Raw genomic sequence first — 21,432 nt, 5'->3', positions numbered from 1 at the left:
TTTTGTGGTGCACAGAAGAGACTAAACAGTCCATGATCGCTAAATTATAGCAGTCAGAGTAAGGTGGTTTTATTTATTGTTAAGAATAAAATCTTTCAGATTATCTAAGCCATCAAGATGTGTGATATAAAAACAAGATGACTGCATGACCTTATTGTCATTACCCTCCTCCACATCCTCCTCTTCTTCATCAAGTTTGCTAGTTGCATTTTGTTGCAAATTAGACTTCGACTCTTTGAAACACAGTCTGTCTTTGTTGAGTTGAGTTTTAAACACAATGTGCCTAGAGGTTTGGAGATTTTGGCGTATCTACTTAGGTGACCATACCTCCCATTTTTTATGATAAACGTTCATCGATTTCTTTCTTAGAGAAAGAAACTTCTCTTCAATTTTAAGGGACACAGATTTTCTCATTCATTTGTCCTACGGGTGAGCGGAAGGCTCAATCTATCAAGCATTTGCAGAACAACCCGAAGCAATGTACGTGTTGATTAAACCTTCATTTCAGGGTAAAGGCAGCCTGAGAAAAATGTTTTTGATACAAATCGGCTTCAAAGCTTTAAGAAAGGGAGGCTCTCTTGTGTTTTCCCAAGGTTGAATTATATACCTTAAATAGAGATCACAGCAGTGGCTTTACATGTGAAATGTCCACTTATTGTGCTGGCCGGGCGATGGAGAGAAAGGGACTGAGTGCCTGGAGAGGGTCACTAGTGACTGTGCGAGCAGTAAATCTGTGCCATGTTATCTGTGCTGTTATGTTTTATTGAAAAGGTGCAGGGAGTGCTTTGCTTTGAAACGTGATATGGCTGTGAAACATAGCAGCAAGACAACTCCTAGCAAAATTTGGAAGTTTCTTCCTTTACCAGTGCTCTCAGGAAATTTTCACCCAGTCTCAGGAAGCCATGCACAGAGACGGACTATAGTCTACAGGGACATAATCTGTGCTTTGGTGCTAATTTGTTTTGAGTCACTACGGGCATGCTGGAAAGAAGGTGCCAAAATGGTAAGCAAAATGGGCACCCCAAAGGGTAAGGTCTGAATGGGCATTTTAGAGGAGAACTGAGATAAAAGACTGCTTCTAAATAATTCACTCCCTTCCAAAACTGGAACTACAGTTTGGAGGCTGAAGAGCCTAACACAAATGAGACTGTAAACTATGAAGAAAATATATTTAATCTGGAGTAAATGCCAATAGCTATGTCTATGCAGCAATTTAATACCCCCCCCCAGAGCCTTTCTTCTTCAAATTTATGAAGAAATGACTTAAATACAAAAATTATATATTATAAAACATTTTTCCAGAGTAACTGTAGTCAGTTAACATGTCTGAATACCACCTTTATAGGTGATATTACAAATATATTTTTAGTCAGTCTGTTCATATTTGTATTCAATACTACCTTGGTGGTAACATCCCATTGGTGAATCAAAATTCAAAAAGAGATACTTTACCTTTTCAAAAATGAGTAGGAGAATAGTTCTCATGCATCTGCAGAGACAGCAGTAATTGCCACAAGGCTTACTGGAGTCTGTGCAGAAGAAATTTCTCAATCGTTTAGAAATGACAGTCAGATGTAGGACAGCGTGCAAATGAAGGAAATTGCAAACGCGATCCTTGCATAGCTCAAGAATAAAATTCTTGAAACTTTTGCAGTACTAAAATTGTGAAATAAGAAAGTACAGTAAGCGATAAGGAGGATTCTGAAGAAAATATGTTGCTTTACTACATATTATTCTTCATCATTCATATAGATCACTTAATTGTGATGGAAAATAAGCACCGCTGTTTTTCTCTCAGTAGGATAGAAACTTTATGCATAGTCAATTCTATATCAGCACTTCTTAAAACTCATGGCTTCTTTGAAAGGATATATTTTTCTCTGTGGCCATTGATGCCTCAAACCATGGAAATATCAAAATGTTTCCAAATTAATTGCTTGTTATCACACAGCCTCAATGACAATAATCCACTGTTTGCTTGATTACTTTTTCAGACACAAAATGACATTGTATTAGGTATATTTGAAAATATAAGAACACATACTGTATTAACTGATTTCAGTTTTGACAGGATATCTTCATCTGCAGCTAATAATGCTACAGACTGTAGACACTATTTGTAGATACCACCTTATCTAGAGATAAATGAAATTTAGGATGAGTACTTGCTTCCAGGTGTTTACCAGCTCTTGTGCTGCAGGGTTCAGCAAAGCACGCAATGAATAAGCCATCATATGAAAGCCATGTAATGCAAATTTTTATTCTCTTCTTGTCATCAGCCCCCAAAGTTTCAGAACTGTGTGAATACAATGCAATTCCTTCTCGTCTCTGACACTGCCTCTTCAGCCTGTAGTTGAAAGTATGTTAAAATGTTTTCTAAGTATTTTAAGTTGCGTTCTACTGTGCACGAAAATAGCAATTTTAAGGTCCTCTTCAGTATGACAAGGGTGGAAAGATGCTGTCAATGACATAATACTAATTTTATTTCTGTCAAACTCTGTTTAAAAGTTTTTATGAAAGAGCTTTAAAGTTAGAAAAAAATGATTTTATAGGTGATAAAGTTTATGACATAAATCGTCTTAAGAGTGAAGTCATTCCTGAAAAAAAATTTCAATAAATGAAAATTTTCTTTAGAAACATACCTTTATAAAGCATAAAAACATAGAGGGGACTTTAATTCTTCTGTTCAGTAGCACTTAAATACCTGCCTTCATACTTTAATTTCAACAAGCAGATTTACCTTAACCTCATTCAGCCACTTTCTCTAGAGAGAAAAAAAAATACAAAAAACCAAACAAACAGTAAAGACAGTCATATATTGTAGGTATGACTGAAAGGTTTAAATTTCATAGAAATCTGTACAAGGATTGCTTGTGGGGTGACACAGTTTGTTCTGAGGGATTTGGTTGAGCATGGGGCAGTCTTTAGAAGTTTTTATCAGCAGATGATCTGATGTTTATCACAAGCTCTCAGTTCTCTCAATTTCCTAGTCATGAATTATTATGTTCAGTCCTATCTCAAACACAGCAATGGAAAGACGGTTGTCTAAAGAGACAGATTGCAGTACCTGATACATATTGCTTCTGCAAAGCTAGAGCTCCAAATTAAAATGAGTTATAATTTTTCATATCCAGAGCTTTGCAAATTAAGAAAAGATGTGTTCAAATGTATTAAAACTGATAAGTACTATATTAAATAATAAATTGAATTTATTAAAAATTAAACAATGCATTTGGAGGCAGTAGAGATGTACATTTGAGGAAAAGTACATGCTATGTGGTGTTTCTTGAAAAGATCCCTTTTCATCTGTTTGTCTTATTTCCATCTGAGAAGTATTGTCCCTTGAGTTTTACTGCATTATCAAAATATGAATTAATAGTAAATTATTATGCTGGGAAAAATCTAATAATCAATAGGTAAATCTCCCTTGGTGTTGACTACCTGCAAGAAACTTCTATGGGTAATGACAAAAATCCATGTTCAAGGGCAAAATATACAAAGTATTTTCTGGCTTCAATACAAGTAAAACTAGACTCTGAACTAATGGAACCCATCAGATATACAACATGTTGTTGATGGCAAGAGGGAAAAAATAATCTCTTTTTAAATGATAAATCCTCATTTGCTTCAAAACCAGATAGTGTAGTGTGATATAAAAGTTGTTTCCACAAATACAAGGCTTTAAAACAGCATTTCTTTGAGGTGACACCGTGTTGAAATGCATCTCCTTTTTTAAGCTGATTCATTTGACTTCTACTGCTTTGTTAAAAGATTAATTATTTCTTTATGCAATTTTCTTCTAAAGGCGCTTGGTGCTAATTTGCTTCTTCTAGTAGTACCACTTAATTAGGCAATCACCTTTGTGTCTGCATGCTGGTAGGAAAAAAAGAAGTGACAGCGTTACACAATGGGTTCATTTAAAACAGTGCAAAGTATAAACGTGAACTAACAAAATAAAATGGAGTTAAAATACAGCTGAGGCCTATAATAGGGAGATTCTTGATGTTAGCACATTGTTGGGGTATAATTCATGTTTTTTCCTGTGTAGAGTATAACAGAAGTTTTCCAGCTACAGCATTATTTAACCTGGTAATCCCTCTAAGACTTGTAAATACCTTGAAAGCCCTATATTTAAGTATGGCCAGATTTTGCTTCCTTTACTCAAGCTGAGTAATATCTTTTATCCTGTAAAATTCTTACTATAATCCCTGAGATCACTTGCAGGATAAAGCGATGTTTATTCTCCCAAGAATGTGAGAATTCTCAGTAGATTTTAACTTCAAGAATAATAGGTGAATCAGTCTATAGATACACATGCACATATTGTCATTTTGAAGGTGTTACAATTATAAAATCAGCAATATCTTGCAAAAGGGATAAGCATGTCTGCAGCATGCTCCAACAATTTAGGGCTTCCTGGACCAACATACAGAGTCAATTCCCAATTTATAGGCTTTTTGTGAAAAAAAAGAAGAAGTCCTGGTAGCACCTTTGTTTTTCCTGTACTGAGAAATCTCCAGAAACATCAGTAAAAACAGTGATATTCAAAATCTCAAAATACAGTCTGGAGTAACTTATTTTGAGTTACACAACACAGAAGCACTCAAAGCTGTTTGAACCCTGAGTCTCGAACAATTTTATGCCTCTGCTTTCCCATCTGCAAAGTAAGGGAAGTCATGACTGCACTTAAAAGCTTGAAGATTTACAAACAATAAAAAGATACCCAAACACTATTTTTTTATATCCATTGCTTATAAATATAAAATCAATCTCAAACATATGAAATAATGTTTTGCAATAAAAATAATATACGTACAGTTCTTTTTTTGTAAGTTCTTTCCCTTCCCTTATTCTTTATGTGGCATTTTCAAGGTTTCATCACAAACATCAAGACTAGACATTTATTATAATTTTTGTCAATAAAAGCTGGAATTGTAATGCATTTTCATGATTCCATAATTTGAAGGAAAAAGACCCCAAAATATTGAAAGACTTTTCTATAAAATAATGAATGATTGTAGCACTCTGTTGCTGACTTGCTATGGCACTTCTGGCTTTAGGAGTTATCACTGTCTGTAGCAGTGAAGGAGTAAAGGGCTTTCAGTGTTCTTACATTTAGATTATTGTTTTGGTTAAGAATGAAGAGACATTAATGATCATTTAAAAACAAATTGTTGATACAGTTAATCATCTCTTTGAAATGCAGCAAAAAGGTCTTCTTCCATTCTTATTTCGTTTGGTACTTCAGTAATTTTTGTCAGCTTTGCGAAGCTTAAATCTCCCTATAATATGTTTCAATTATTGGCCTAATTCATATACTGCTCTACATAATTGAGTGATCAGTGCAAATCAGCGACTACAAGGACCAGTGGCCTAATGTGCAGGTAATCCCCAAAATTAAATCCCCCAAATTTTGCAATGAATTCAGAGTGTGGAGTTGGCACAGAATACACTGCATGGCTGGGGCCTTAGATTAAAAAGAATCCCGTTGCAATTCAGAAATATAGAGAGAGCTTGAACTTGCCCAGAACACTTCAGAGTATCTAACTCCTTTAAAAGGAGTGGCAGCAAGAGGAAGCTAAGAACTGACCTCAGCCAGAGCTGTTATGTCATTACAGGTTTTAAAATGACATTTTGAAGACAGCCACCCCTTTCTTTGGGGATGTGCAATCTCTGTATGATGCTCTTTTTACCGGAAAGGTGAAAGGTGAGATAAGACTGAGTTTGCCTATTAGCTGCAAGTGAAAATGTATGTACAGTCCCAATGGAAAAAATCTCTGAATTTCTGTAATGATTTAGCAGCAAATTATCTTAAAATTATTTGTAAATATTGATCACTAGTGCTAACAACGGGGCAGAGCCAAGAGCCTTTTCATAGCCAAAGCTGAGCATATCTCTTGGCTCTGCTTGACTCTTCTATACATGACGTGTTCAGAAATACAAGGCCTGATTGCCTTGCGTTAAGGTCAGGAGAATGTCTGTTGGTATAACCTAGGAATGAGGGATGCGAAAACACTCTCTAAAATACATACAAGAGTACCAGTTCTGGTTTTCTCTATCACATCTGCCTGTGATGATCTATTTTAAGAATGAATAGGCAGTGTGGCACATAGCAGTGTGCCTTATTAAAAACGTAACAATTTAAATAGGGTTTGATCTGCATCAGCAATCTTTGCTAGAACTTAACACTACAATGGTTTTGCAGAAGTTTTTTCCTCTGACTTCCCAGTTTATTCCATTACAACCCAGACACATGCAGAGCAAGCTGGCCATTACTAAGGCAATACAATATGCCCTTTTCTGAACCAGTGAGTTTTTGTTTGTGCCTAAAAGCATAATTTACACCAGCAAGTTTCTTTTTTTCTCTTGGACTGGTTTCACATGAAATGTGTGATATTGTACAACAGGTGGAATCAAGTCCTGTTTGTAGGAAGGTTTTCTTGGCATCTGAAGCCACAATATTCATTGTAACACTTCAGAGTGAACAAATGAGCACTTCAAAGCACAGGCATAGGGTTGCTAGCAGTTGTCTTTCATTTTTGCCCCTTGTATAGAGCTTTATAAAATAGAACAAAGGTGGATGTATTGGAAGAGGCTTTTGGTGGTTTATGTTTATTTATTTATTTATGTTTTCATTTATGGGTTTTGCAAAACTCTGCTATTCATTTCATTTGTGCATAGCAGATAAAATTAATTACTGCACTGCAGATAATAGCACATAAAGGCCCTCCTTGGAATTGCATTTCACTTTGGTATCTTTTTCATGCTTTGAAGATAATTGTGTGTTGTTGTTTGTACACTGTGGAGTGCACTGCTTTCCCCTGGGAAGCATACTGAGAAAACAAATAATAGTAACAGGATGGTGCAGCATAGCTGTTCTGCAATGTTTGTCCCTGCTTTAAATGCCTCGGCTGCTTAAAGAAGTGCCTGATGACAGTGCAGAGGTCTCTCTGTTCTCTAAATGTGAAGGCATCAATTTGAGGACACTGAAATAGATGTATGTGAGTATGAGAAAGGGTTGTGTTTGCCTGGAGGTTACTAAATTATTCCAAACGGTTTGCTGCTGGGATGCAGCCCTTCCTTTCTACCATATCCTTTCCGTGTTTCCCTGTCTCCCTCACACCCAACACTGAGTGAGGAATGTCAGTTCAGAATGGGCTTGGGCTTGTAGAAAGGTATTTTATTTATCAAGCAGCTTTCCCCATACGCAGTGCAAGAATGTAAATGAGGCTACTTGGAAGAACCATGTTAGATTTCATCAGTAAACACATAAGATTTTTTTTTTTCTTCCTTTGGACAAGTGCTATGGGTTTTATAATGGTCACAGAGCAGATGGTTCAGCTTCACCTTGAACTGTGTGACAAATATGTCATGCTGTCAATGAAGATGCACCAAGCAGAGTCTATTGAGGGCCTATTTGACAGAGATTTTCCTATTTTTCAATCTCTGTGAGCAGGGACAGGTATAGTTGCTATGTGATGGAGCTGGTTGGGCCCTACCATCATGTGCAGTTACACCGTGAACCTGTGTTGGTCCTGTGATGGAGGTGGCGTGGTGTGACAGAGTTTCAGGGGCAGGTGAAGTGCACACAAGTTCCTGCACACACACCTGGCTGTTGTGCAGTTTTGTGGCTTCTCCTTGCTGCCCACAAAACAGCTGAGAAGGGAGGAGTTGCCAGCACTGGGGCAGCCAAGGGAGACAACGATAATGCATGAGGAATCAAAAGTGGGGAACACAGGAAACTGAGGCTGATAAAGGGTTAAGATCCATTTCCCTTTTTTTTTTTTTTGAAATTTAGCACCTAGAAATAGGGCTAGGCTCCATTGCCTTTTTTTCTTGAGAAATTAATCAGTGAACAGCCCGGAGTTTGTTAGAGGAGAAGAATATTTTTCTGCTGAGAGGTGTTTGTACATCCTAGACAAACTGTTTTGGTTAATGTAAAGAAGTCACTGAAACAGAGAATCAAGCGGTCCCATTACAGCTTATTTTTTGATAGTGAACAGTCTGTAGAGTTAAATCATTTCTGGCTTGTCTTTTTTTTTTTTAATTTGATTTGAAAGACACTACTTTTCAAATAAAATGAAGGGTATATATTTTAAATGTTTTGGGAGAATTGCCAGTTTAGTAGGATTGCTAATGGCATTTGGAACTTTCTGCCTGTCCCTCCGTGTGCTTTGTGTCTAATGCTTCAAATTCAGTCTCTTTAATACTATCCAAAATGGAAGTAATTTATCCAATAACTTTGGGGAGCAGTATTGGTTTCCATGCAGCTTTCACTAGAAAAATGCCTACTTCATTGTTCATTAATTGACACCAATTAATGATCTAAGTCTAAATATATTGTAGCAAATGAACCAAAGTCCTAATAGCAGTCATGATTATCACTGGTGGGCTGCTGTGAAAGTCAGCTGTCTATGGCCTTACAGTTACGAATAACATTACAATCCTTTTCTCAAGCACACAGTTATCTCTCAGAGAAACTGAGATAACTCTGTTGGCATATCAACCCAATATTCAAATAGCTTGGATTGCAACCAGGCTTATTATATAGAAATTTCAGGAAAAGCAAATACCATTTATTTCTCTAGCTTTGTCTGATGTTGGTGATAGGATAGTCTCTGGTTAGGAACATATACGCTGTACAAAAGCAAGAGACATCCTGTTTTGCATTATGAGAAAACCTTGCACAGGTCAGAGAAGTCAAATTTGAAACTGTTGAGAGCACATTTGGATCATATGCATCCAGGAAAGAATGCCCTATATCAAAAGGGCTTATAATAAAAGACAAAACAGTTTTGATTTCCTCTGATGCCTTTGATAACTACCATGTGATCCACCACTATTGATAGAAGTGTTTCAAAGGAGATAAAGTGCTGAGTCTCAAAGACATTGTTACTGCTGATGAGATTGCTCATAATCAGTAAGTGGTTTGTCGTGTTATTAAAAGCCAGTAAAGTGGAGTGGTTTGGGAAAGCCATTAATATAGAAAAAGCTTCAAAGGAATGGTGTCACTGTGTCTCACATTACTCATATCATTAGATGGGTTCTCATAGTAGCTTTTGTTCTGGAAGTATTTTTTTTTAATGACAAATAATATTTGTATCATTAAATGTTTATGCCATTTCATAGGACCCAGTTTTGAAGAGCATAAGCAAAGTTTCTGTGGAGTTGGTCAGACATTTGAAAGCTCAGAAAGACCAGTGTTTGTACTGTTTTCAGTGAAATGCCAATAAATACAAGATAAATATGCAATGAGAAGAAAACATTGTTTAAAGAAAATAGTGAACTAATTTGTTTTTCCGCCTGAATTTACTACTTATTTGAAGAACAAGTGTGTTTTAACAGTGATTGCTCTTTCTACAGATTATGGCTGTAAGGGAAAAGCATGTGTGCTCTGAGTGCCCCTGCAATTTTGGGAATTCTGTGGCTCTTGTCACACTGGTTACTAAACCTAAGTGCAGTAAAAGCCACTGTATAATCCTGAAATCCTGACAAGGATCTTTAAGAGGTCCAATAAACTGGCTGTGTATATCTGAGACATCCATTCTGAAACCATGATAATAATTTAGGAGCCCAGATTCATTCCTTAGCTTGTTTGTTTGTTTGTTTGTTTGTTTTTCTTCTGTACACAGTTGTACAGTATAGTTCTTTCAGAGCACATTTACTTTTTTTGGGTTAGTTACTGTACGAATGGAGTATCAGTAGGGTACTTTCTTCTTCATCAGTTGTCCCCAAGACATTTCTTAAAGGAAAATTGTCTGATCAAAGTCAATACTAAAAACGGATTCTCTGTCGATTTAGAAGAACTTAAAAATTAGTCAGTGAACAGCTGACCATTCTGTTCAGTGCTGAGGCATAGCATGTACCCCAAGTAGGGTGACATTGCAAATGGAGCCCAGCTGTTCAAGCATTGACTTCAATGGCAGCTGGGCACCAGCCTGTCTCAGAGGATCTGGGCCTTGTGTAATTGCAATAAATTCTGTTCTAGTTGTAGGGGTGATTGAAGGGTAAAATCCTTCATAAGTACCAAATGTCTATTTTCAGCAGTGACTTTTAGTGTTGCTATGCATTTTTTGAAAGTGCACATGAGTCTGTTAACTCATTTAGCTAGATTATTTGATCCATTTTTTCTTATGACAGTGGACAAAGGTGCACTTCCTTCAAAATAATTCTCAAGTCTAAAGAGAGATGGTAGGAAGCCAGTAGGCACAGACCTATTCAGCAACACAGGAAGCCGCATTGCTTCCAGAGTGCTTGCTTTAGCTACTGGCAGACTTTGAGAGACAGGATATTATGGGAGGATACATTTCTCCCTCCTCCCTCTCTCATCCCCAGCTCTTTATGTAACCTATTCTGTACTCTTTTGTTTTTGTAACAAAGACATCGCTGTTCAGAGCCACTGGGACCCAAGGCTGCATATCTGCTTTCAAGACTTCCAGTCTTTCTTCCCCAGAAGGATATTCAGGAGATGTGAATATTAAAAACAAGATGACCTGTATTACTGCCCCTGAACAGGGGGCAGTGGGACTTTCACAGATGACCTGTGTCTCTTCATCTGGCAGCAGATAAAGTGCCTTTGCAGCATAACACAGCAGGACACAGCTAGCCCTGCATGCATGGTCCCTGAGGGATGTGCCTGTCCCAAAGTCTCCTTGTGGCAAGGCACAGTATCAAATACTGGACAACCTTCCCTAGGGCAAGCATATGATGCATTTTATGTGCTTCCTCCTGTATCAGAGAGTGGGCCTTCTCTTCACCTTTCTTGATCCACTTAGTACAAGAGAGTACTGAGGTAAATCAGCTGGGTGAAGGCCAAGAATGTTTTCTTCGCTTCAGCATAAGATGGGCAGCTGTCGTAATGAGGTGAAATGTGCTGTGAAACCTACCTAATCTCTCCCAGGCACGCAGACCTGCTGACACCTTAGAAAGGCATCTGGCTCTTAGGTACCAAAACACTTCATGCAGCATTCTGAGCAATATATCTCTTACTGCTGTGAGCTCTCCTGTTCCACCAGAGCGCAAGAAGTGCTGAATTCCAGGTGCTGAAGCAGCTAGCCCGTTCCTGAGATGACCACAAATAGAAACAATTCTCTTTATATTATTTCTAGCTACTCATAATTCCAGTCAGAACTCCTTTTCAGTCTGTTCTAGAATAGCAGTGATACCTTGAATCCTCAGGACTATCTTATTTTTCTGAACATGTTTGGCAGCTACTCCTACCTCTCATGTAGAGGTAGAGGGAACATCTGCACCTAGATGTGCTATGGTAAGAGTAGAAGACTCATTAAATTCCTAATCTCTTATGAAGGATATTACTTCTCTCTGGGACTCATAAGGCTGATGTAGCCTTTCTCTGAACCCATGAGACAATATCACTTAATCTAGCACAACACTTTGTCAGTGCCATAACATCAACTAACGTTAGCCCTCATCCTTATTTTCAACCTTGGAAGATGTACATCTCAGTGAAGTCTTGGATGTGCCAGTGTTCTTCCTAAAGGCTTTTGTCTCAGCTTGATGAGGCAATGCTGAATATTTTAGGTCCTGGGAAGCTTTTGTGGCTTCATAGCTAGAGTCATCAAAGAAGCTGATGAATTTGTGCTGATCACTGGGTTTAAGAATTCATTCTGCTTACTCCTGTGAAATCACTACAGCTGTGCTATTACAGATTGGTTGTTACAAGTGTATGAGGCCTTGTCCAGAAGATTGCTGTAAAATGGCTACTATTTCTGAATCTGAATAGATTTGGGCCACTTCTTATCACTGAGATTTTCAGTGCTAGGATTTGGAGCAGAACTCAATGCAAATTATGAGGCAACTTTGGATTCCTTGCCCAGGAGTTCAGTTAGCAACTTCTTTTTAACTAATCTTGTTATTCCCAAAATCTTGGGAAGGATAGGAAGTTCTTTGGTAAGCACCCTGGAAAAGGAACAGAAGACCTTTGAAGAAAAAATGAAAATTACCTAGCAGTAACTGGTGTTCAGCAGAAAAACCTGACCTAACTTCCTCCCTACCTGTATTCTAGTTTACTCTCTAAAGGCTCCTGGTTTTGCAAGTAGCAAGTGGCTGCCAGGGCTGACCTGGCTGGCCTCGTCTGGTAAGTTTTTTCTCAAAGTCTACAGACTTGCTATAATCTTCCCTGTTAAGACTGTAGTGTGACACACTGTGAAACCTTTCAGTATCACTCGATAGCAGCCTTCCTGTGAAAATGATAATGGGACAAAATACAGCTTGTTGACTCCTCATATGTAACTGTCTCCTTTTCCTCTTGCTATTGAAGTCCTACCTTATGTAAATCAGACTAGAAACTAGAAACACACATTATTATATGCACTAGCACCTCTTCTTTGAGTAACCACTGTGTCCTGGATGTAGTGGGTAGGGATTTTGGATCTTTTCTTTCCAAACAAGCTGTTTGGACTTCCAGAAGTATTTGAAAAAAGCTGCACCAACAGTATTTAACTGCTGTACACTTTGTGTGGCACATAATTTGTTTTGACACCAACCAAAAACGTGCTATTCTTCACCTGGTTAATACTTAATTCCTTTATCTACCTCCTAATTTATTTCACACAAAATATAGCATAGTTCTGTGATTTATGTTTCATGATTAGCTCTTGGCTAGTTTCTACTGCTTTTTGAGACTTTATGTACCATAGCAGATGGTGCTAAGTTTTCTGTGAATAGTTTAATTTAATTTCTTCCCACTTTCTTAGCATCACTCCTTGCTTTTAATTATTTTGCTTGCAAACTAGCTGATGCAAACTAGCTGAACATGCTGATGACAGTGAATTGCAGTGACAATATAAACTTTAGGAGGTCAAAATGTGCAGCAATTAACTGATTTTTAAAGGAAAAATTTTCATGAATGTACCAACCTCTTTATTGCATGTTATATATGAAAAAAATCCATTTTAGTGTAGTGTGATAGGTATTCCTGAAGTTCAGCTATATATCATTCTGGACAAATTGGAGCTTTAGCCACAGTCTTACTGAAAGGGAGAAGCACAAAGAGAAATTGTATAAGGCTCCGATTAGGTGAAAATGGATTTTTGTGAGAGATACATGCAGAATCAGGGCCTTTTTCACCAATAATATTAGGAAGGGAGTTTGTGCTCATAATTACAGGCATACCTCGGAGTTATTGCGGGTTCGGTTCCAGACCACAGCAATAAAGCGAGTCACACAAATTTTTTGGTTTCCCAGTGCATATAAAAGTTATGCTTACACTATACTGTAGTCTATTCAGTGTGCGATAGCATTATGTCTAAAAAAACAATGTACATACCTTAATTAAAAAATACTTTATTGATAAAAAATGCTAACCATCATCTGAGCCTTTAGCGAGTCGTAATCTTTTTGTCGATGGAGGGTTTTGCCCCAATGTTGATGGCTGCTGACTGATCAGGGTGGTGATTGCTGAAAGCTGGGATGGCTGTGGCAATTTCTTAAAATAAGACAGCAATGAAGTTTGCCGCATCGATTGACTCTTCCTTTCATGAAGGATTTCTCTGTAGCATGTGATGCTGTTTGATAGCATTTTACCCACATTAGAACTTCTTTCCAAATTGGAGTCAACCCTCTCAAACCCTGCCGCTGCTTTATCAACTTGGTTTATGTAATATTCTAAATCCTTTGTTGTCATTTCAACAATGTTCACAGCATCTTCACCAGGAGATTCCATCTCAAGAAACCACTTTCTTTGCTCATCCATAAGAAGCAACTCCTCACCCATTAAAGTTTTATCATGAGATTGCAGCAATTCAGTCACATGCTCAGGCTCCACTTCTAATTGTAGTTCTCTTGCTGTCAGCCTGTCCTTTGAAACTTTGAAGCCAGGCATTGACTTCTCCTCTCTAACTATGAAAGTCCTGGATGGCATCTTCTTCCAATATAAGGCTGTTTCATCTACATTGAAAATCTGTTGTTTAGCATAGCCACATTCATCAATTATCTCAGCTAGATCTTCTGGATAACTTGCTGCAGCTTCTGCATCAGCACTTGCTGCTTCACCTTGCACTTTGATGTTATGGAGACGGCTTCTTTCCTTAAACCTCATGAACCAACCTCTGCTAGCTTCAGACTTTTCTTCTGCAGCTTCCTCACCTCTCTCAGCCTTCATAGAATTGAAGAGAGTTAGGGCCTTGCTCTGGATGAGGCTTTGGCGTAAGGGAATGGTGTGGCTGGTTGGATCTTCTATCCAGACCACTAAAACTTTCTCCATATCAGCAATAAGGTTGTTTCGCTTTCTTATCATTCATGTGTTCACTGGAGTAGCACTTTGAATTTCCTTCCAGAACTTTTCCTTTGCCTTCACAACTTGTCTAACTGCTTGGTGCAAGAGGCCCAGCTTTCGGCCTGTCTCAGCTTTCGACATGCCTTCCTCACTATCATCATTTCTAGCTTTTGATTTAAAGTGAGAAACATGCGACTCTTCCTTTCACTTGAACACTTAGAGACCACTGTAGGGTTATTGATTGGCCTAATTTCAATATTGTTGTGTCTCAGGGAATAGGGAGGCCTGAGGAGAGGGAGAGAGACGGGGGAATGGCTGGTCGGTGAAGCAGTCAGAACACACACAGCATTTATTAAGATCGCCGTCTTATATGGGTGCGGTTCGTGGCGCCCCAAAACAATTACAATAGTAACATCAAAGATCACTGCTCACAGATCACCATAACAGATATAATAATAATGAAAAAGTTTGAAATATTGCGAGAATTACCAAAATGTGACACAGAGACATGAAGTGAGCACATGCTGTTGGAAAATGGCGCCGATAGACTTGCTCAATGCAGGGTTGCCCCAAACTTTCAATTTGTAAAATACACAGTATCTGCGAAGCGCAATAAAGTGAAGCACAATAAAACAAGTTATGCCTGTCTGTCAAAATCTTATTTTCAGATATCTAAATATGTAATATTTTCTCATTTTCACAATATGTCCTATTAGTACAGATCAGAAATATCTGTAGGCTAATTTCAATCTTTCATTCTGAAAGTTAGACAATTCAGGCAGGATTCAGTTGCCAACACATAGGTGTAATGTGCCATTTAAGGTGCTGCTGGCTAATACAGCACAAGACTTCCAGGAAACTCAGCCTTATGGAGTGATAGCTGAGGTTAGACAGCATGCCTCATGGTGCTCAAAATGATGCCATGTGTCTTAGACAAGATAACCAAATGCCCCCAGATGTGGGCATTGACACAGTGGGGCTTCTGAATATCCATTATCTTTGAAAGTCATGCACATATATAAGTATATACATCAGAACATTTTCAGGAGTTTAATTTTAGGCAGTCAACAAAATAAAAAAGACTGTACTATACACTAAAGTCCTGGCAAAAAAAAAACCCAAAAAAACACAACAGTAAAAATTTTCAAAGGGGTGTGTTCCAAAAATAGTATTCTTGCTGTCTATCTGTTATTAATAACAATTTCAACACTTTGCAATCTTGCTTTTTTTGCATCATTTACTGCAGTACTTGGATGTCATACTACTAACAAGCTGCACCTGGCAATGTATGTAGTAGTTGTATAGGTCTCATTTATACCAGTAATATCCAAGTTTTTTTAAAAAAGCTTAAGCAACATAAGATTTCAGGTGTTTTTTCTTAGACTGAAATTGTGAACAACATTTAATTCAGCATTTTTCATAACATTTCTTTAAGTGAAGACAATTCTATTTATTTGATTTTTTTTCTCCGAAACAAATTAGAAGTGTCTAAAAAACTATTTCATTTTAGAAATATGCTAATAATTCACATAATCTATAGTAAAGTTTCTCATATAAAAATTTTGATTAACTTAACCCAAGTGAATTTTATGGAAGGCAGAAGAGAAAATATCAGCTGTCTATGAAACACATATATTCCACTAATTTTCATCAATAAAACCAGATTCCCATTATAAATTAGTGAGACCAGGCATTCGTTGTAGTGAAATGTAAAGCAACCACTAAGCATTACCCAGTTATGGACTCATCCTTCATACAGCTGCCATCCTAATTTTATTATTGAATATTGGGATGACTAATGCTAGGAGGACTGCTACACTTCATGGTGAGCATGTACAAGTATTCATTATTAAACATGTAATGCAATAGTTATACAAAATTATGTATTACACATAAAAACATTAAACATAAGCTAAACTTTCAAAAATGGATTTTTAGATTCAGGCAGTTGAGTAAAAGTGGCCTAACTTTTCACAGGAGTTGAGGAGATAGTGCCTTCTCAGAGTTACAGCAGGTGTCCAGAACCTTTAAAAGCAGGATGGGCCATTTGCAGTTGCAGAAGTAACTTTCAGAAGACATGGTTGAAAATACTGACTTAATACAAATTCATGTTTTCTTGATGGTCTGCTAAGACAAATTTAAAAGAAAAAGACTGATGGTATCTCTTTTTTTCCCTGTTCCCTACAACTTGACAAAAAGATATGGTTTCTCTTATAACTGTAAAATCTCTCCATTTTTTTCTATTTTTGGGACTGTCTGAACTTTTGAATAGCTACCATTTACATTCTTGGAACCAACAGCTTTTCAATCTGCTTTTTCACAACCATTACACTATCCCACTCCATCTCAACTCCATTAAAAACCATCTCTCCTACTCAGCATCGAAGCATTCTTTTTTTTTTTACTTGGACACAAACAGCTTGTCACCAAATTAAAAAAAAGTGGTCCAAGTACTTTGATAGAATTGCACAGGTTTCAGGTTTGTTTTTATATAAAAAAAGCTTTTTTTAGCTAAAGTTACATTTACTGAACTGTGGCCTGAAGGTGAAATTAGTTTTCATTTTCAAGTTCTATTTTTACCTGTCTACAGTACTGGCTTGTAATATCAGCTTGGCGTAAAAATGGCCATATTCCTTTTGGAAGCAGAAATGCATGTTTTCTGAAGATTGCAAAATGAAAACAAAGCCATCCTTGCATCATTCCCTTGTTTGAAATTCTGGCTTCAATTTAATGTTCTTGTTCATCTCCACTGCTCAAAAATAGCCCCTTCTTGATATTCCAAAACTTCCATGCACACCTATACGCTAACTACATTATAAGAATATAGACTGTATCAAAGCAAAGCTATAAATGATTCTGTAGTCTACAGTGTGCAGCTCAGTTTTAATCTTGCTAATGAGAATTTTTTTCCTTGTTGCAGAAGCATCAGGACGCTAGTCTATGTGTGTGCATGGAAATATGTAGGGAAAGATATAAACATAGACACACTAGTTAAATGCTTGTTTGCCCTGACATTTGATGCCTTCAGTAATGTCCGAACCTTATAATGCTGGCAATGACAGGCTCTAGTGTTAATTCTGCCCTTATTTTGCAAGTAATGTCATCCATCTCCTTTAAGCATTGATTTGTCATTACAGTTGCTATCATAGGTAAATGAAAGAAGCCATTTGGGCTTCTTTCTGCATACTTTTATAGAGATAAGGTATTCAAGGACTTTGTGCTGGTATTTTGACTTGCCCCTAGTGTTCATTTTTCCATCAGATTTTGCTTGGAGAAGACATAGGGCTTTTTGTAAGCCATCAAGGACATACATTTTTAGCAGAGTCATTGTCTTCTCATTTAGACTGTTTCAAATATCTTTTATGTTGAACAGGGAATAGATAAAAAGCAAAATTTCTCTAAGTAGAAGGAAAAATGAAAAGAAGAAATGACTAAGCAGAAATATATAATATCATCTTTTGCATTACCTAGCAAATATCTGTGGTGGAAGCATTCAGTTGCAAGGTCTCTTGTGTTTTGGCATTTTAAAAATTTTAATAAAATCTTTATGGGACATTACCTGCATCTTTCTACCCACACATACATTTTACTGGTACTGCTGTACCTGTTTTGCCACTTGTACTTAGTCTAATAATAATACATGAGTAGTTGCAATGAATAATGTATTTGATAAGTGTTGTTCTTCTTTTTTCTTTGTGAGCCAGCAGCATGTTCCAGTTTTCTAGCACGCACTTGCCCATCGCTTTTCCAAGGCAGCTGCAAAGTATGACAGACTTCATCCAAAGTAGCATACCTTCTTTCATCTTCATTTTCTCAATAGTTTATTTTACAGTCTTTACTGCTGTCTATTTATTCATTCTTTTTTTTTAAATCTTTTAAAGACAGATTTGAAAAGGGATTTCAATATCTCAATCATTACATCGCTAATTTAATCTCTCTTTTCCTTTATTAATATGCTTTCTTTTTATTGTAGTCCTTGGTTTTGATGTTTATAAAAGCTCCTTTGCCTCTTGACCTCTGAGGAGTAGGAAGAAAAGCCTTTAAAAATGTACACCATCAACCATGTGTTTCTTCTTGTCTTTCCTTTTTCATCTACTGATTTTCACCCAACTTTGCTGAAGCATTAGCATGAGACTTTTGCCACCAGTTTTCTCATGAACACTAGAAAACCTTCCTCTATTTTTTTTGCTCAAGTATGCATCAATAACTGAATGCATCAACATCATAGAAGTGAATAAATATTTAATAGCAGTATATGAGGTTGAGGGATCAGAATCTCTTGCAGGTAACTGTCATTGCCAAATACAGCTGCCTGGTGAGGACCATTGCATAATATGGGCTTGTATTGTAGTCTCCTAGTTTTCCTAAATTAATTTAGTATCCTAAAATATTTTAGTTTTAGTATAAGCGGAAAGTGTTAGATACCTCAAAGGCTTCCAAGGAGAGAGCCTTCCTGTCCAAATCTATGTCTTTATATTAGATGGACATGGTATTCTTCTGGAGGCATTTCTCCTCCTCCATTTGCAATATAAGGAGCTTGATTTGAGTGCAGATGAGGTGCCTGGGTTTGGCAGATTGAATCTTGCTGACAGGGCTCACAGTGGGAATAAAAATCTTGTTCAAAAGGGAGCATAATTTGCACCTTGAAATGAGCATATTGTTGTGTTGTAGATCGCTCGAGACTTCTGCTTGGCTCCAGGGTCCACCTCTCAAATACTGACTGTTATGTGGTTTAGGAATTATACATGGCTCAAGCACTTGGGTTAAAAATGCTAGGCAGACTGTCATATCTAGAAAGTGAATGGGGAAGCGGAAGGAATTAAGTCTCTCAGTCACAGAGCAGTTGGGACTATGTTTTCATTTATATTTTAGAGCCCTTTATAGTTTGGCTAAGCCCAATATACATATTTAAAGAATGGTACAAGGGATAACGTTTTAGTTTAGAAAATTCTGAAAACAATTTGAAGAAGTCTTTCAGTTAAGCCTACAGTTGTTTTCTGGCTTGTATCCAGAAAACAAAAGCACAAAGAAATGCCTACTTTTTTATATCCAGTCCATTATTTTGGGAATAACAACAGCTGAATGAAAACAACACTAACTAAAGATGCATGTATATGCATTTTCACACGTGTGCTCACAGTAGCAAGTGCTATCATTTAAGACTATGCAGCGGTCTGTCTCCAACTGTCTTCTCTGTTTTTCAGTTGTGTATTGACATCCTGGTTAGGGGTACTTTTGCTTAGATGAGAAATGAGAATTATCATTGCAAATAGTTGCCATCAGAAAATAATCTCTTTGATTCCAAGCTACTGTTCACACTCTGCAAAGGCTTATCCTGTAGACATTAATTTCAATACAGTTTAAGCTTAACAGAATTTTTGCTTAATTATTTGTTTGGGTAAATGGTAGGTGTAAAAATTGGCTGAGACACAGTAGATTTAGGATCCACTGGAAAAAAATTTCTGTAGATAGACTGAAAGGGACTGTGCATCACTGATTAGAAAATTTTCTTAAGGCTCTAGTTCTTGGAGAGATATAAATATCAGAACCACAGTTATAATTTTTAATATGTTCTTACCCCTAGTGCCTGCAAGAAAAAAGTCAGGAAACGTGATTCAAAAAGTTGTTTAAATGCTCAAGAAGTAGAAAGTAAAATAAAGGCATCCAAAATGTATTTTCCTCCCACCCCAAATGTTCTGTATGTGTGGGTACCTGATTCATGTAATGGGAACATTTGGTACTGGCAATAATGTGAAGACCCTGGGGAATGCCTTGGCTTTTTTTTCTATATATTGTTAAAAGTTCCTGTTCAGAAATAAAGAAGGCTGTATTACTGGGGTAGGGGAGTTGCTGATAGTAAATAGACGTCTGAGACTGTAATGCAATGGAGAGAATGGGAAAACTGTACTGCTTGCTCAAGAGAATAAAATAAATGAAGGAGAAAGAGAAATAATTAGTACTGGAGGAAGTATCTGTGCTCCTGAAACTTTCTTCAGACAGGGCTGATGCTGGTAATGAAGAGGTATGTGTTGGCCAGAAATCCTGCACCCCCACCCCTCCATTCCCAATGCCATTCATGATCACTGAACATTAACCAAAAGCAGTGATTAGAAAGATGTCTTTACTTTCTTGGCAAGTGGTAGCAATACCAAGTAGTACCAAGACAGTACTTAAAAAGGCAATCAAAACAAACTTATAATATCATTATTGATATTCCCTTTGGATGGATAACTTAAACAGCTACTTAGAGGCAGGATAATAGTATTGACACATGGCCTTTGGAGGGCACTTAACAGTAACGTTTTGCTAAGAGACTTGCTAGATGGTATGTTGATACTGAAACACTGTCTATTTCATGTCCCAAGAATGCATTTGGCCAACCTAAGTCAGCTGCAACCTGATCTGCTTCTTCTGATGGCTGCACAAACCATAAATACTTTGCATTGCTGTAAATGTCAGTCTCCTTAACAAATCTCATCTAAACAATCTCTTGAAAAGTACTATCCTTCTAGTTCATACTATTTTGTTGAGTTACCCACTCTATAAAATGTGAGGTTCTCTTTGAAACTCAGAAATCTGGCATAAATAAAACTCCTCAGAACTTTTGGGCAACTTGCACCATGTCTTTCCTCATTGCTTGTCTTGAGCTGATCTGCAAACTGGTTCTGTTCCACCACATTTCAAAGGAAAGGGCTGGCTGTGAAACTGTGTTTATGCTATTTTGGCATCAATTATATTCTCCTGATGGATAAGCTTAATTCAGAGAAGACAAATGCTGGAACTTTCTTTTTTCTTTTTTCTTTTTCTTTTTTTTTGCATTTGAATTAAGAGACCCTGAGTTGCACTGGCAAAAAAAATGTGTAACTATCAGGCTTTGAGGATCAGTATCAAATTAAGTTGCATCTTATTTATGTTAAAGCTGGTGGCCATATCAAAGGCAAAACCAATACGTCATATCTATTTTTCAAGAATAGAAAGATAAAAGCCTTTTTCTCTGGTTTATACCCAAACACGGGGAGGGAAAGGACTGAAGGCTGAAGAGGAAGAGACAATGCATATACTATGCCCAAAGTGAGGACATAATATACAAGAATGATGCATAATATAAAAGAATAAGCCAGAAATTCAACAACTGATTCAGCTGGACAAACTGCCTGCAGACATGCATTTTTAAAAACCAAACACAGAAGAAGCAG

The sequence above is a fragment of the Apteryx mantelli genome, chromosome 1 (assembly GCF_036417845.1).
Source record: "Apteryx mantelli isolate bAptMan1 chromosome 1, bAptMan1.hap1, whole genome shotgun sequence".
Classification (NCBI taxonomy): Eukaryota; Metazoa; Chordata; class Aves; order Apterygiformes; family Apterygidae; genus Apteryx; species Apteryx mantelli.
Note: the sequence above shows the minus strand (reverse complement) of the source record.